The 15180-nt window shown below is 35.2% G+C and overlaps 1 long non-coding RNA gene across 2 annotated transcripts; it reads right to left on the bottom strand.

Moving 5' to 3' along the window:
* Window positions 1-1473: 1473 nt before the first annotated feature.
* LOC128683289 (uncharacterized) lies at window positions 1474-3661 on the bottom strand. 2 transcript variants are annotated; one of them, XR_008406269.2, is made up of 3 exons: window positions 3268-3657; window positions 2338-2514; window positions 1474-1734 (listed from the first exon to the last, which is right to left on the bottom strand). It is a non-coding gene; the product is annotated as an uncharacterized LOC128683289 (long non-coding RNA). The 2 variants fall into 2 exon arrangements; XR_008406268.1 differs by lacking the exon at window positions 1474-1734 and having other exon boundaries at window positions 2307-2514; window positions 3268-3661.
* Window positions 3662-15180: the final 11519 nt, after the last annotated feature.

Raw genomic sequence — 15180 nt, 5'->3', positions numbered from 1 at the left:
AATTTAAAAGCTGGGAAAAGGGAGCGTTGTGAATAAAACTGTAACTGAGCTATGTTATGTCTGTGCGAGGGAGCGACATCGGTGTAAGAAATTCGTGGAAGAAGCCAATAACTTCAAAGGTAACCGTATAAATTATTTTTCTTTATTTCTTTCAAATAACACGAAGATTAAACAATGTTTACAATGGAACGGATTCGTTAATTTTGAGACTTTTTTTTTTTTTTTTGGGAAATATGGTACATTTTTTTGTGTGTAAGTACATAGTATTTCCTACAAAGAAGAATCACAACTGGTATCGTCTTGTCAGTGTTCAATGATCGCAGTTAGAAATGTGCTGGGCTTGGCCTTCTTACATCACCATCTTACGTCACCGAACACATGTGTTTGTCTATAGAGTTAGCATCACTACAGAGTCGTCACTAATCGCTTTGGTTAGAACTTGGAAATAAATACATACCGACGCGAATGCGTGAACATTGCGTATTTATTATGAGTGTTTTCATTTACTGCAATGAAAGACCAGCAATATATACCGAATCCGCTAAAGTTTGGCAAAAAGTACGATTATAGTGTGAAACCGGCATTAGATTATTTGGTAATTCTGACAAACCAAGTATGTACAACTATGATTATATATAGTTAATTGTACCTAACAAGTGGTTTGTCAACAACTGCTCTATCTACTTTAATTTTTTTTATAAATAAAAACTCAAACTAAACTTTATTTTTACTGGATAGTGGAGACTGATTAACTAGTGTTATTCATGACAAATATAATATTTTATTCTCAGAGAATGCTCGCGCTCCATACACCAAAGACATAGCCTCTCTATGACATATACATCGATGTGTTCAGCATATAATTAAAGTAGAATTACGCGTTTGAATTATGGAGTCATGGCGTTTACGGCGAAGGTCTTTTGCAAGTACTTACTTGTAGTAGACTTCCTACTATCGGCCTGCTAGATAGAATATCGGCTCGCCTGCAGTTTGGCCGTTATGGCCTGTTTGTATCCCCTTCAGGCCATGTAGAATAACAATGATATACAGAACATAATATTGTGATATAATTCAAACTAGCTTGTGGGAATTAAATTACTCTCTAGCCAATCCCTGATTGTTCTAAGCCTTCGCTTAACTATATCCTCTGCCGTTCACAATCGGCGATTCTACGCTTCCTGAAGCTGGGCTGGAGGGACTGCCCAGACTCCACACGCAGAATAGGCCCAGTCAAAAGGTCTTAACTGCGGAAAACTGTCCTCGGAAGTGAAGAAGGTATAACTTACCATGTCCTATTAAGAGTGTGCTTGTAATTTAAACTCATTCGAGTACATAGTTTGTGTGAACGGGATAATTCCCCTTATTAATAGTATCCTACTGATATGCAAAAAAAATAATAGATGCTAGTCAGTGACAATTTTTGTTATTAAATCTAGCAATTTCACAAAAAAACTTAATTTCGATTAAAGGTACTCGTATACAGGGTTATAACATGGAGCATAGTGATTTTCCTGTAATTCCCATGGCAGCGAATCGTAGCTTCATAGCTTGTAAGAAAAAATTGTAAAAAAATTGTACAGTTTTGAATAGTTTATTTTCCTTTAACTAATGAAGGTAAGTGGCCAAAGTGGTTGATTTTCCGAGGTTTATGCTCTCTTCCGAACAGGCTGAAAAGCGAATCTCGTTTGATCGTGAACGATCGGCGACCGTCTTCGCTCGACCACACCATCGTCACTGAAAATATAAACGGGACATCAAAACATCATTAGAAACTATGGAACACAGCATTCACTTTGCCACCGCGAATATAGGTAAAGTTCTGCCCAAAACGGTTTAAATTTTTGTCGCCGTTTCCTTATTATGAGATGCTTCCAAATTGTCAGAACTTTACAATATATACATAAGGTATTTTACCCGGCCGTTTTCAGCAATGGTAAAAGGCTTTTACTCCTAAATTTGAAAGGAGACAGTTACGTTAAACGTAGTTATTTCCCTGAACATATTGACCGACTGAGTACCGATTTGACCCAGGCACGATGTGATGATGACTGTACAAAAATCATAGAACAAGGGCAGGAATATGATAGTTGCACAATAAGAGTGCAATAAAATTACTAAATGTAATGAAAAAAGAAATAATCCGACTACCAGTTCGTTTTTGGAATTGAAGCCTATCAAATTAATCCTAAAATAATTTCTGAAGTATTCGAGCCATCTTATTCCTTCACTAAGATATAACAATATTTTATAGTAATTTAACTAGGTAGGTACACTTGTCCAGCATTTGTAAAAATAAAAGGCTATCATCTAGTCAAGGTTTTAATACACGAAAACAACCTAAGTAGAAAAGTCAACACCACAAAGACGGTTTTTCATCGTTCAACCCGTCATCATCCGAGTTTTCTTCTTGTCTCGCCGTAGTCAACTTCAGTCTCTCATTGTTTTCTGTTACAGCCTTAACTTTGTAGTCATCACAGAAAATATGGTTCCCTGACGGTGCACACCACGCCAGCACTTGGAACATCAAAACATGATGAATTATAGTGACATGACAGTGATGCAGTGGTCGATGAAGGCGAAAGGTCGAACGGTTTCGAGAGTCTAAAGCTATTTCTGCTGTTTTAAGCTATAGTAAATAATATATATATATAATATACTTAAGCTATAGTCTTTTTTTCTATTCCTAGTTTTCGTTGTAGCACTTTATTATGTTTATTCTTATCTAGTCTATTCTTTTTCACTATAGAATATTTTATATTTTACTTTGAAGGATCTGCATGACGCCACAGGTATTGCTGTATCGGTGGCGTTTTACAAATGTGATTCGCTGAGTCGACAAGAAGAAGAAGCTATGAATTGAAATGTAGAAGGGAAAGTCGTGTGTGTGCTATATTCTACATATCCATATATTGTTCGACGATAGTTGTGAAGTTGTAGGTATACAATAACTAATATAAGGTATCACAAATAATAATGTTGAAAGAATTGATGATCAATATTTACCTGGATATTGTCTATTATTTACCGAAAATTAATTATTTCTCACTAGTACCTACAAGGATGAACTGTTCCATCCACTTTTTCATTAGTTCAACTATGTGCCTATTTTATTTAGGTCGAAACTATAAACGTTAAATTCTCGACCTGTTTATAACAAATAAATACTTAAATCTATCAAAGCCTTGTAGTCGTTACACAAGTAAACATGTTGCTTTTACGAATTATTATATCTATCCATCTAAACAATAGGTAACTATAGGTACTTACAGCTGCATTGCATCACGATCAACAGGAGGAGTAATTGGTGCCAATTCATGATAAAAAATCTAGAATCAATCTCAATTGCTATAAAATTTACTCTCTGAACATACTAAAACCTTTATCAAATAACTAGATATTGGTCTGACATACACATGGATGCCAATATACCTACGTATATAAACGAATATTGAAATTGCAAGTCTCAATTAATTTCTCGACGATATATTTTTTTAATTCGGTTGGATGAGTACTACGTTGCTTAGTATTACGTTACATAATTTGGATTTTTTTAATTTGTTCTTTTTAGATTGGTGAGTGTAGTTGAAAATAACTTATGATTTATTTGCATTGGTTACAGAGATCTTGTTGTGTTGAGAATTGTTGAAACGGACAAGTAAAATTCAAGGCCTGTTTAACAATTACTGCGTGGGTAATTACTAAATTAATAGTATGTAGTGTTTAGAAATCTTAACAATACGCCTGTGCCTAATATTTTGATATCTTTAGTACATATATACCTATATATTGCGTACGTACAATATGTGCAGATTACATACTGGAGCGGCTGGCTTTGTCCAAAGTGCATGAAAATGTAGATTCACCAATCAAAAATACTGCTGAACCGAATTCTAAATACCGTTAATATTTTTCTCGAACAGTGCAAATATTTAAACCATACAGTTTTTAAAAATTAATAAAATGTCTCTTTATTAGTCTAATTATTCTTCTAATCGAGTATCAGTATTTAGTCAAGTAAGGTATAGTAATGTTTATAATTTCTATTTCTCTATCGATTTGCTCAATGAAAGCTGCGAAAAAATGTCTTTAATCAGAGAACACAATTTTATTCAGTGACATTATTATCTTCATAATGTCACTGAACAAAAAAGTTTAATATTTTCTCGCTCGAACTTTTCACTTTAAAGTACCCAAGGATAAACTAATAATTATTTCAAAGGAACAAGAGCGACTTGACTACAATTTTGTCCCTATAACGTCGAATAATGCAGCAGATTCGTTTTCCTTTAAGGCACAGCATTTTCAAGGAAGAAATTAAGGAAAATAAACGTTCGTGACGTTTCTCGAATGTTGTGGCTTTCGTACTCAATTTAATTACATAGTGGCCTTATATAAATACCATCTATTATGGATAGGGAAGTGCTAATTTAATGATATGATCGATCCAGCACCGGAGGCCTTGCTGTGGGGTGGTGCTACTATAAGAATTGGGTCACACTCGCCTCGGCCCCTACCGTCGGCAACACATCAACTAACCCAAATTCGCCGCCATCAACTGCGCACAGAGGTCTTATTAACTCGACTGTACAATACGCGGGGCCGGCCGGGCCGTGACCTGATTGAAGACTAAGTGACACTTTAATATTACAGTTAATATTCTATGCACCTAGCACTCACAAGCGCTAGCTTCAAAATGACGCAGTGGATTGACAATGTTTTAAGACTGATTTGTATATTCCTATTATTTTAAAGAACCTCTGAGCTGATTATTCATACCGCCCAAATTTTCACAAAAGGTTTGGATGACGATATAGAACGTCTATTTGGAGAAACCTATACATCGTGTGACTCACTACATATTTTTTGGAAGTATGTTATATTTCAGTAAGAATATCTAACGGACATTCTCATTTATATTACCCATACTTTAAAAATTTGGCTGTTGTTTGAAAATTAGCCACCCTTTACAAATAGTAGGTACTAGTAGTTAGTTGTACATACGCTAGAGCCGCTACAGTTAGTTGTCATATAAATTTTAAATCCCACACTATAAAAAACACCGCTAATATTTCATATTTCGCCCGTCGTCGTTAGCTCGATTTTCTACGAAATCACACGTCGTCGGTCCGTATTCAATTTCCTGGAAAATTGCTGAAGTTTTAACATAGATCAAACGCCAAAACGATCGACAGCTTAATACTCGTTTCGTTTCGGACTGACGGGAGGAGAAAAACGAAAGGCGTGAATAAGGCGAACCGTAGAGATATACCGTGCCGTGTACCGGGGCTCCCATATTTAGGGGGTAACAAAAAACTAAAATAGTGGTTGGTTAATCTTAGTTGGGTCGCCAAATCTTTTTTGCATTTTTGCATCTTCATAATTTCGAAAAAGGTGTGTTTTATTCACTGCGCAATTGTGTACAATGCCGAGTAGGTGGACAAAAAATTTCAAAAGATTTACAATGAAAGAAGAACATATAATTTCAACTTTCCATATTGTGTCCGATCAGCTAGTATATAGATGTAGATAGCCAAACTGAGAGAACATAAAGCAAATCAATAAAAAATTAAACTTTTAATCTTGAAAATTTTGATTTGGTTGGGTCTTTTACGCATCCAGATCCGGGCGCGTTCAGGTTCAGGCCTAACTACCCCTCAGCTTGCAGGTCATATAGCGAATGAAACCATTCAAGATTGAATGATCGATAGACCTTACAACCTTTTTTAATTTCCCGCTGCTTCGTCCCGATTCCCGATGATTGCGGCGTCTATCTGTTTGATTAATCCAGAAAAGAAAAGGAAAGAAGAGTCAATCCAGTGTTCAATTAACACCTGAAAGGAATGGAATAGGATTTCCATGGTAGCTCGACTTTATTGAAATTGCAATTTCTAGACTTGAAACTTTTCTTTTTAGAAATATGGTTATTGGAAGTATAATTAGTTTATATTTATTAGATAAAATTGAATAAAAATAAATAATAGACATGTAGGCATTACATACAGACGTGAGTTTTATCCGTTTAGCAGCTTTTCAAATATTATTTATTTCATAAAGAAAAGCAATAAATGAATTAATATTTTACTTTAAACTCTGATTACACTTTCTAAAAATAAGAGTAAGAAAATGTATAGTGTAATGAAAATGAAATGTTCCTTTTCATAATTTTATTTGAAGAAATTGGGTCAACAGGTCTCGGGGAAAAGCGGGTGACGTTAGTAAATATTTGTCTTTTGTTCGGGGTACAGTCGCCATGCGAATCAAAACTGCAAATTGGCCCTTAATAACTCCGCATAAAGGTGATGTAGCTTGGCATGCGATGGACTGTTTCTTGGATCAGAGTCGTAGCTATTGCTGTATTAGCTATGACTAACATACGGGGCACGGCATAACGGGCTACAGGGGCCCCAACACAAAGTGACAGAAATTGTTATTAGGAGTTTTTTAATTTTTTATAAATATAAAAGTAGAAAAGTACCACCAATAGAGAATTTAAAAAAATAGTTGTATTCAACTATTGATTTAAATTATTTAAAAAAATGTTGGTGCCCTCCTAAAATAGATTAAAGATTTTTAGCCGTCTATACCTAGGTGTAGCCGGTCTCAGTTGACTACACCTAGTTGTATCCGCACTTCGCGATTCGGTCGTAACATACTGTATAGCTTTCAGTATTAAGAAGTGCTTCTTAACTTTTTGATCTGTGAATTATTGTCGCAGTTTAAAAATCTTTATTACATAGTCTACTTTTAGAGGGCCCCAGCAAATTTTGTTACAGGGACCATCTTAGACACACTATACGCCACTGCTTGCAGTGTAAGTCGAGGGCAGACAAAGACAACATCGGATCGATGACCTGGTTTCACAGGGTGCGGATTTTGGTCAAATGGAGCACGCAGCCTCGCCTAGAGGGTCCATGGATATTTTTGTCACAATGTACTCACACAGTCCATACAATGAATAGGGCCAGGTTTATCCGAAGTCGGTTGTACATATCCGGGTTCCGACGAAATGCAACGTGCTTTTGTTAATTGTATGTGTCTCCCAGTTACGTATCGGCAGCCATCTAAGAGCTATGCCGCATTGCTCACTCGTGCTCCGTTGACGACGCAGCATGTTGTGGCTCTGTTGTACGCTGTAGGTTTAGACATTGACGTACGTTGTCGTACGTCGAAACTTCATCATAAAATTCCTGCGTTGTCTGTGTGATGGATGTCAACACGACTGAGCATGATGGCATGGCTCTAAGCCGATCGGATCTCAATGGACACGGAACAGGAAGAAACACTTAGGTACTTCATCAGCTCCGTCGCTTCTATATCCGCTGTAACTAGCTGATATATTCTCCGATTTTCCGCCGATTTGGGATAAGATTGATTTAGAAAAGGATCCCAGCTATAATAGGATCAGTTAGATAAACTACGTATTTTCTTACATTATAAAATGAAAAGGAAAAATGCAAGCAATCGACGGGAATATTTAATATTCCCGTCGATTGCTTTTAAAAATATTTTCTCCAAGAAAATTTTCTGACAGATACTAATTCTGTATCTGTCATTGTGAAAAAAGATTTGAAAACGAAATACAAAACTCATGGAATTATTAAGTACCTATTATAACTATTACTTACTTTTTCTTTGTTGGTTGCCAGTGCAAAATCAATCCTGAATAACTGCTGTACATCAAATAAAAATAAAATATGCAAAGGTTTACCCTAGATTCCAGTATCGCGTGGCAGCTGTAACTTATGTCTAAGCTGAATATTTTATAGTATCATAGGCATAAAATTGTGACTTGGTGACTTTTTAATCACTAGGGACTTTTGTCTTCATGCTCGATCCGTGATTCGTAACCATATAGGTTTACGCGCAACATTTTCCTAGTTTATTCCCCAAAAAGTCGGGCGCAAACAAAATAGCAAAAGTTCAAAAAATTGGGCAAACAATGTATGATCATACATTAAAATGTATGATCACATGATTTTTTTTATGATTACGGGGCATACGAAAAGTTATTTAGTACCTATATATATATAAATATATACTAGCGGCTCGTTTCAGCTTCGCTCGGGTAAAACACATTAGCTATTGGTGAAAAATCCGTGCAGTAGTTTTTGAGTTTATCGCGAACAGACAGACGCGAGAGAGGACTTTGTTTTATAATATGTAAGGATAGACAACATGTAGACAAAGTGAAACTGTATTATCAGTGGAAATTATATAATATGAAATAAAAAAGCCTGGAGCGTATCTGCCTACCTTATTACAATATAAATACTTAATTGAAACATAATTTTCATGTCATTGCCATGGAATACCAAATATCTAAAGTGAATTATAAAACCAATAAAATATGCATTTGCTTCGATTCCGTCTAATGTATTTATTATGTACTTTATGCGACAAGTATAAGTAAGTATATATATGATTTTGACATTTCAGTGGATTTTCATTTTTTTTTAATCGTATTCAATTTATTGTATCGATAATAAAACTAAGTAAGTATTTACTTACTACATTCCATAGAAAAAAGAAATAAAATGTACTTACATACAATTAAAATAGCTACAAATGAAAAATTTATAAAAATGCCAGACCACTTTTCAAAAGAACTATATCAGCGGTTTAGAAATTTTTTTGAAGGTGGAACTCTACATTGGGATTGGGTGAGAATTAATAAAACTTAAATTTGTTTCATTTCTATTCATTGAATACACCGATGCTGTAGTATTTATGAGTCACGGTTTTATCTCTTACGGGGTAGACAGAGTCAAGACTGCGAAACTCGAAGGACCCATTTAGCTGTACGGCGGGCTTGTTGGTGTATTTGAGATTTAATAGTGATTTCCCTTGATTGACTTTTACAATCTGCGCTGGAAGGTCAACTTTGGAATACTAATTAAATCATGATAAAAATATTTTCTTAAAAAATCTAGAAAATACACTTGCCTTGCAACTATACTAATAAAAAACTACCTACCCCTTTTTAAGCAAGTACTTTTTCTCTCAAAAGGTAAAAACTACCCTTTATGGGATCACTTTGTTGTTTATCTGTCAAGGCCGTTTTTTTAATATAAATATTTTCGCAGATCCCCCCCAATAGGTAATATTTTTTTCTCCATTCATAGCATTTTCCAGAAGTTTGAAAACGCTTTATACCGTTGCCCTACTGTGTGGAAATTCCTTTATAGGTACTCGAATATTTTCTGCGGAACAATTCCCTCCGGTCATAATCCCCGATAAAGCGGGAATTTGGTTCCCTTGTGGATTTTGATATATTGTAATTCATATTTGTAAGAAAGACTTTATATCTAATTTTAATATTATTGTTTCTGTCAAAATGATTTGTATCGGCTCAAAAGAAATAATCTTAGGTAGGTATGTGAATAGCTAGATTCTCTGTCTCATCATCGCGCGTTCCTAGTTACATTGAAGCGGTGGTGGTGTAATGGTTAAGACGCCCGCCTGTGGATCGAAAGGTCTCAGGTTCGTACCAGGTTCCTACTCGTGCCATATGAGTTTGCATACCAATCTGACTTATATATATTTTCATGGACCACCACATCCGCTTTCGGTGAAGGAAAACATCGTGAGGATACTTGCACACTGGTGGACAGTTTAGTTCACTAGTGTGTATGCGACTACCTGTCAATAGATAGCGGCAAGTAGTACTAAAAGTTATGTCTAATGCCTTTAGGCGACTTGAATCTGACACCAGTGTTAGCAATAACAAACTTAAACACACTCGATATGATGAGTTACATTCTCGAATGGCGCCTTTAAGCCTGAATAAAGCGTTAAAATTTTTCAAGATTCCGCTGTGATTTTATGATTGCTTGACGTAAACTATCTTTATCAATGGTGTTGTTGCCTTTTTGCTTTTTATCCCTTAGTAGCCTCTCGCTACAACATCTAGGATATGGTGTGAATTCAGAATTACCTATATTGTTTAAAATTATCCATTCCCATACTAATGAAATAAATATGAAAATTTTCTTCTTCTTAGTGATGCTATAAAGAGTTGGTTGGAGAGCTGAAGAAAAACATAGGCTACTTTTTACCGCGAGTGGAGCTGCGGACAATGGCATGTATTATAAAGTAGTAAGTAAACCTCTATGATATTTGAATAATTTGTTTCATGATTAGGTATCAATAAATAAATTATTCAGTTCGACCCGGATGTAGTTTTTTAGGAAAACTTATATTTTTTTTATTTTTGAAAAAGCTACTAACCTATCCCATAGGTAGGAAATCAAGTATCCAGGACACAAATTAAATCGAGCTACAGACTTAACAAACTTTAGACTAGCCAAACACAAAATAAGCGTAACCTTTCGCTGCCGGAATAATGTCCCTAATCCCTTGCGGAAAGGATCGGGGCTAGGTACCTATACGTATAAGTAGGTATGGTTCGAGGTACTTGTGAAAACTCGGCCACTAAGCTGTTGCCATGGCGACGACACCATGTACCGTATCGATCTCATTGCGAGGATGCCTTGTGCCATGCTTGCTATGCTTGCTTTGTCTTCGGTCAATTTCTTTGCAGGTGTGAACTTTGGGCGTAAATGTGTAGCAAATTTGTAGGTCTGTGGTAAGCTCTGCATTTTTTTATGTATTGTGTGTCGGTGTATTAGAAACATACGGCACAAGTATTTTGTTCATTTAGACTTAGGCAAGAAAAGTTGTATTTAATGTACCTACTTGGAATTGCTGGAAACAAACCATCTTTTAGCCTGGTGGATGTGGCCAAAAAATGGTTGACGTAGACAGAAGGAGGTCTGTCCCAGCAGTGGGTCGCGGATGGCTTCAGATGTTGTTGATGAAATGATGGGTGATTGGTGAATGTGCAGAAAGCGAATAAGTTATAAAACTAATTGGTTATTCACCAGGATTAGGGTTGCAACTACTTGGGTTTTATTCCCTTTCTCAGTTTCTAGTTTCGCGGTAGATAGAAAAGTTTGACAGCGGTACCTACTTGCGTACGACTATGAAACTTTTCTACATCTACGGCGCAACTTTGGAGCTATTTTTTACACCCATTTGTTTTATTACCATTAGGAAAATATTTTTGTTTAGATAATTTAGTACAATAATTTACTTAGTTACCTATATTAAATTAAATTTAAAAAAAATCACAATTTATTCGAACTAAATGATGCTCAAAGCCTGTATTTGACCCAAGGTTTACCGGGCACCGATTATCAACAATAATATGTATATATTCCAACTTACATCAAAATATAGCAAAAGAACCAAACCATACCTTTTTTTCTTGAATTAATATGACGTTTAGCCTTCTTCTTACAACTATTAAACGGAGGTTATATTTAAAAAAGTCATTCAATTGAGTGACTCAACTAATAAGCATGATATGCGGAACAAGAATTTTAAGCAGTAGGTTCAATATGGAATATATATGTACCTATAGCCCATTAACTTTGGGAAATTCTAGTCCCTCAAGAACCAAGCTAGATGCTATTATAGGTTATTTGTAACTTTAATTTCAACACGTTATGTTTACTTCACCCTTTATATTATATTTATTAATTTGTATTCTATTACATTTCTTTGGAATAATGCTAACGGTTTACCAGTTAAGGCTTGACTGTTAAATATAAATATATATTATTTGGCATATTTTACTTAAGTATTTTATTTCAAGGAGGGCGAGAAAAAGTGCTGTTCTGTATCTCGCTCAACGATCAAAATAGGTAGGTACTTCGAACGAGATTATTCAGCAAAATCCAAACACTACCTACAAAGTTTTTGCTGTAAAAAAATGATATTGTGTAGGCATAAAGTATATCATAATCAAATTCTGAAAGAAAGTATCTGTGAAAATAATGTTTATTATACTTACGAAAAGATATAAATCCTCATTTCAGTTGTTATCATTGGAAATCAGACGGAAATGACGAAAAGATAGACGAGTAAACGAAGTAGATCAAAATTTACACAGAATATTAACATGGAGGTTATCAGATAAACAGATGATGGAATGGAGACAAAGCTGTATTTTGATGCGATCCACTGAGGAAAATGCATTTAAAAATCAGATTTTGGGCACAGGATTTTTGTGTCAAACATCTTAGCGCCACAGAATTTATAATGCCATCTCTCCACAGTGTCGGCGAACTCAGACACTTACCGACGCGAATGCGTGAGCATTGCGTAGTTAATATGAGAGTTTTTATTTACCCTAATGAAAAACTAGCAATGTATACCGAATCCGCCAAAGTTTGGCAAATTGTTAAATTACAGTTTAGGGCCGCCATAATGCCTACTATTGGCGCTTGTGACCTTTCATATTTTATATTGTATAGATCGATGCCTTAGTCGATTCGTAGGTCCGTCCTATTTCAGAATGACATTAAATAAGATTTTTAAAGAAAAATATCAGAGAGATCTTATTGCATTCCATGTGTGACCAAAAAATCTTGTCCGCGCAATAAACCTTTGAGGAGTCCCTTGTAAAGTCCCATCCAATTATAAACGTGTGTACAAAATTTTAGCTCAATCGTTTGAAGATATCTACTTCAAAATTGAGTTGCAAGATTCCAGTTTCATCCGAATAGACATAGAGACGTACATTAATACTCTTAATTTAGTTACACTGCAAGATAAACAAAATCTTGTAAAAACTAAGCTATGTCGTTTATTTTACATTCAATTCCGCCAATAAGCCCTTTGCACTAGATTTCGTCGACTGCGGTGCCCCTTTACCTTGAGCCCTACACCAACCTCTGTTGTCCGAATATAACGCATCCATAATTACGTAAGTTTAAAATATTTGGTTTATGTTTAGTTGTATTTGAGGTCATAATTGAACTGTTTATTGGTTGTTTTATGAACTAGTTGATTATAAAATACAGTCAACTGCATGTTAATGCATTCCATTTTTATCAATTTCTTTCATATAAGTAAGTATTGGCGAAAAATACAAAAATAGTAAGTACCTAGTACAAATCTGTACAAATTATGCTAGACTTGATAATTTATTTCATAAGAAAATATAATAGCTTTATACACTTGTAATTAAAAATATAACGGTGGGCTTCGAAATCCTTGTACTAAATTGCGAGTAGATACGTAGGTATCTACTTTAGTAAAATAGAAAACTATAAAATTTTCTATCAAAATCCTTCATTAGTATATACCTAGCACAATCTCTTGTTGTCTTGTTATTGTCTTTTGTCTTGTATATTTTTAGTTTTTGACTAAGTCCTTATCCTTACATATTATAAAGTCATCTGCCCGCGTCTGTCAGTTAGGGAAAAACTCAAAAATGACGGCACGCGAACTTTCTTGCGATTTTCACCAAAGATGTAAGTGACGAAGGTTTAGATGTATAATTTAATGTTTTACGTCAGCCGCTAGTACTATCAAATAAAATCCTTAATTTAGTATAGAATAATCACCTGTGGTCTTATTTTAGTTTTCGATTTAAATAAAAAAATAAGATAAAATATAATGGCGGCGATAAGAAGAGCAGGTCCATATGGGAGCCCTTGACTAATGCGGCGAATATGAATTTGGGTAATGTATAGTTATGTACAGTTGACTGTACCACTGTACCATCATATAGATAGTAAATTAAGTATCGATTTAGTTACCAGTTTTTATGTCAAGGCGAGGCACATTTCGTTATTAGACTCAGTAATGATTGAGAAGTCCTTGAGTCTTAAATGCACGTTCGAGTGACTTGTAGAATGGATTCTATTTTATTATTCATAGTAATTGTTAAGGGTTTAAAAGGAAATTGTTTATTTTCTGCTAACATATCGGATCAGCACTGATGCATCAAGATCATAATAATTTTTCGAAAGAATGAGTAGACTTTGTTACGACCCGCGGAAAAGTAGGTACCTAAGGGACTTTGCCCAACCGCGGTACACGTAACCTACAGTTAAAAAGACTTATATCTACATAATAATATCATAAATCACGTGGCGTATAAATCATTATCAGTCGTTTACATTGGTAGCTGCTTGATCCATTTCGCTGTACAGTTATTTGTTCACCAAGTAATTGAACAATATTTCTTTACCATAGTTTCAAACGATGCATTTTGATCTAAGCGACAAAAAATTAATAAAATAATGCTAATAATGTCACAGAAAGCGCAGTAATTGGTTTTATCTCATGAATATATTTATCCTATATTATTCCTATATATTTATCCTCATGAATATTGTATTATTTTCATGAAAATCCGTTAAACCATTTCCTGGTAGTTTTTTTCAAAAATTAAAAGATTTGATCTTCATTGTACTCGTATCAGTTTTAACAAAATGTCGCTTGAATGAACCTCTCAACCTTCAATATAATTTCAAAGTTTTCTGAGTGATTAGGTACTTATATAAAGTGTTAGATAATTTTGTATTGAATTGGAAATCCTCGAGTAGATGGATTAAACTTCGATTCGGGTGGGTATTATGTATTTGTTATTAAAAGGAAGCAAAGTGAGGCAGAGACTGCTTGTCGGAATTTGGGTTTCGTTTCTTCCTTATAATGCAGGTTAACTTGTGAAAACCCGCCGGGCGAATGGTTGTCATTGTTATGTTCACTGCAGGGCCCGTTTACCGAAACAGGCACTGGTCACCCTGCCACATCGTGGATTTCACGGGAACAAATAAGTGAAAAAAGTAAAAGTACTTTTATAGACGAATCCACGTTTAGTTTTAATGTGAGCCGTGAGCCTAGTTTTAAATGTGAAACTTCGATTTGCCGCGAATAGTGTATTTCTGGCATTTTGCCAGATATATTATCGGCCATGATCGAGGCAAATCGTCTACTCTGCTGGGTTTTCCTTGCGTGCTACAAAGCTTTCATTAGCAGCCAGCAATGTACCATTTCCCATTAGAGTTCGCCGAAAGCGTCCAAAACGCTTAACGTTTTCTGTGTCGACATCTATGAGAGAACGATCGTGATAATACATAAACAAGAAAAACGTTCATACTTCGACCATGCTTATTATTGGATATATGAACCATTCGCCAAATTCGGCGAATTCGGTATACAATGCTGATTTTTCATTACGGTAAAAAAAGCACTCATACAAACAACGTAATATTCATGCATTCGCGCATATATTATCGCCGAACTCTGACAGAAGCCGATGTCAGAGTTCGGCGATAATGTGGCACCACTGCTTTTTTAGCGGACCATCAAATTAATTAGTTCATT

The sequence above is a fragment of the Plodia interpunctella genome, chromosome Z (genome assembly GCF_027563975.2).
Source record: "Plodia interpunctella isolate USDA-ARS_2022_Savannah chromosome Z, ilPloInte3.2, whole genome shotgun sequence".
Lineage (NCBI taxonomy): Eukaryota > Metazoa > Arthropoda > Insecta > Lepidoptera > Pyralidae > Plodia > Plodia interpunctella.
This window is presented reverse-complemented; position numbering and strand designations above follow the sequence as displayed.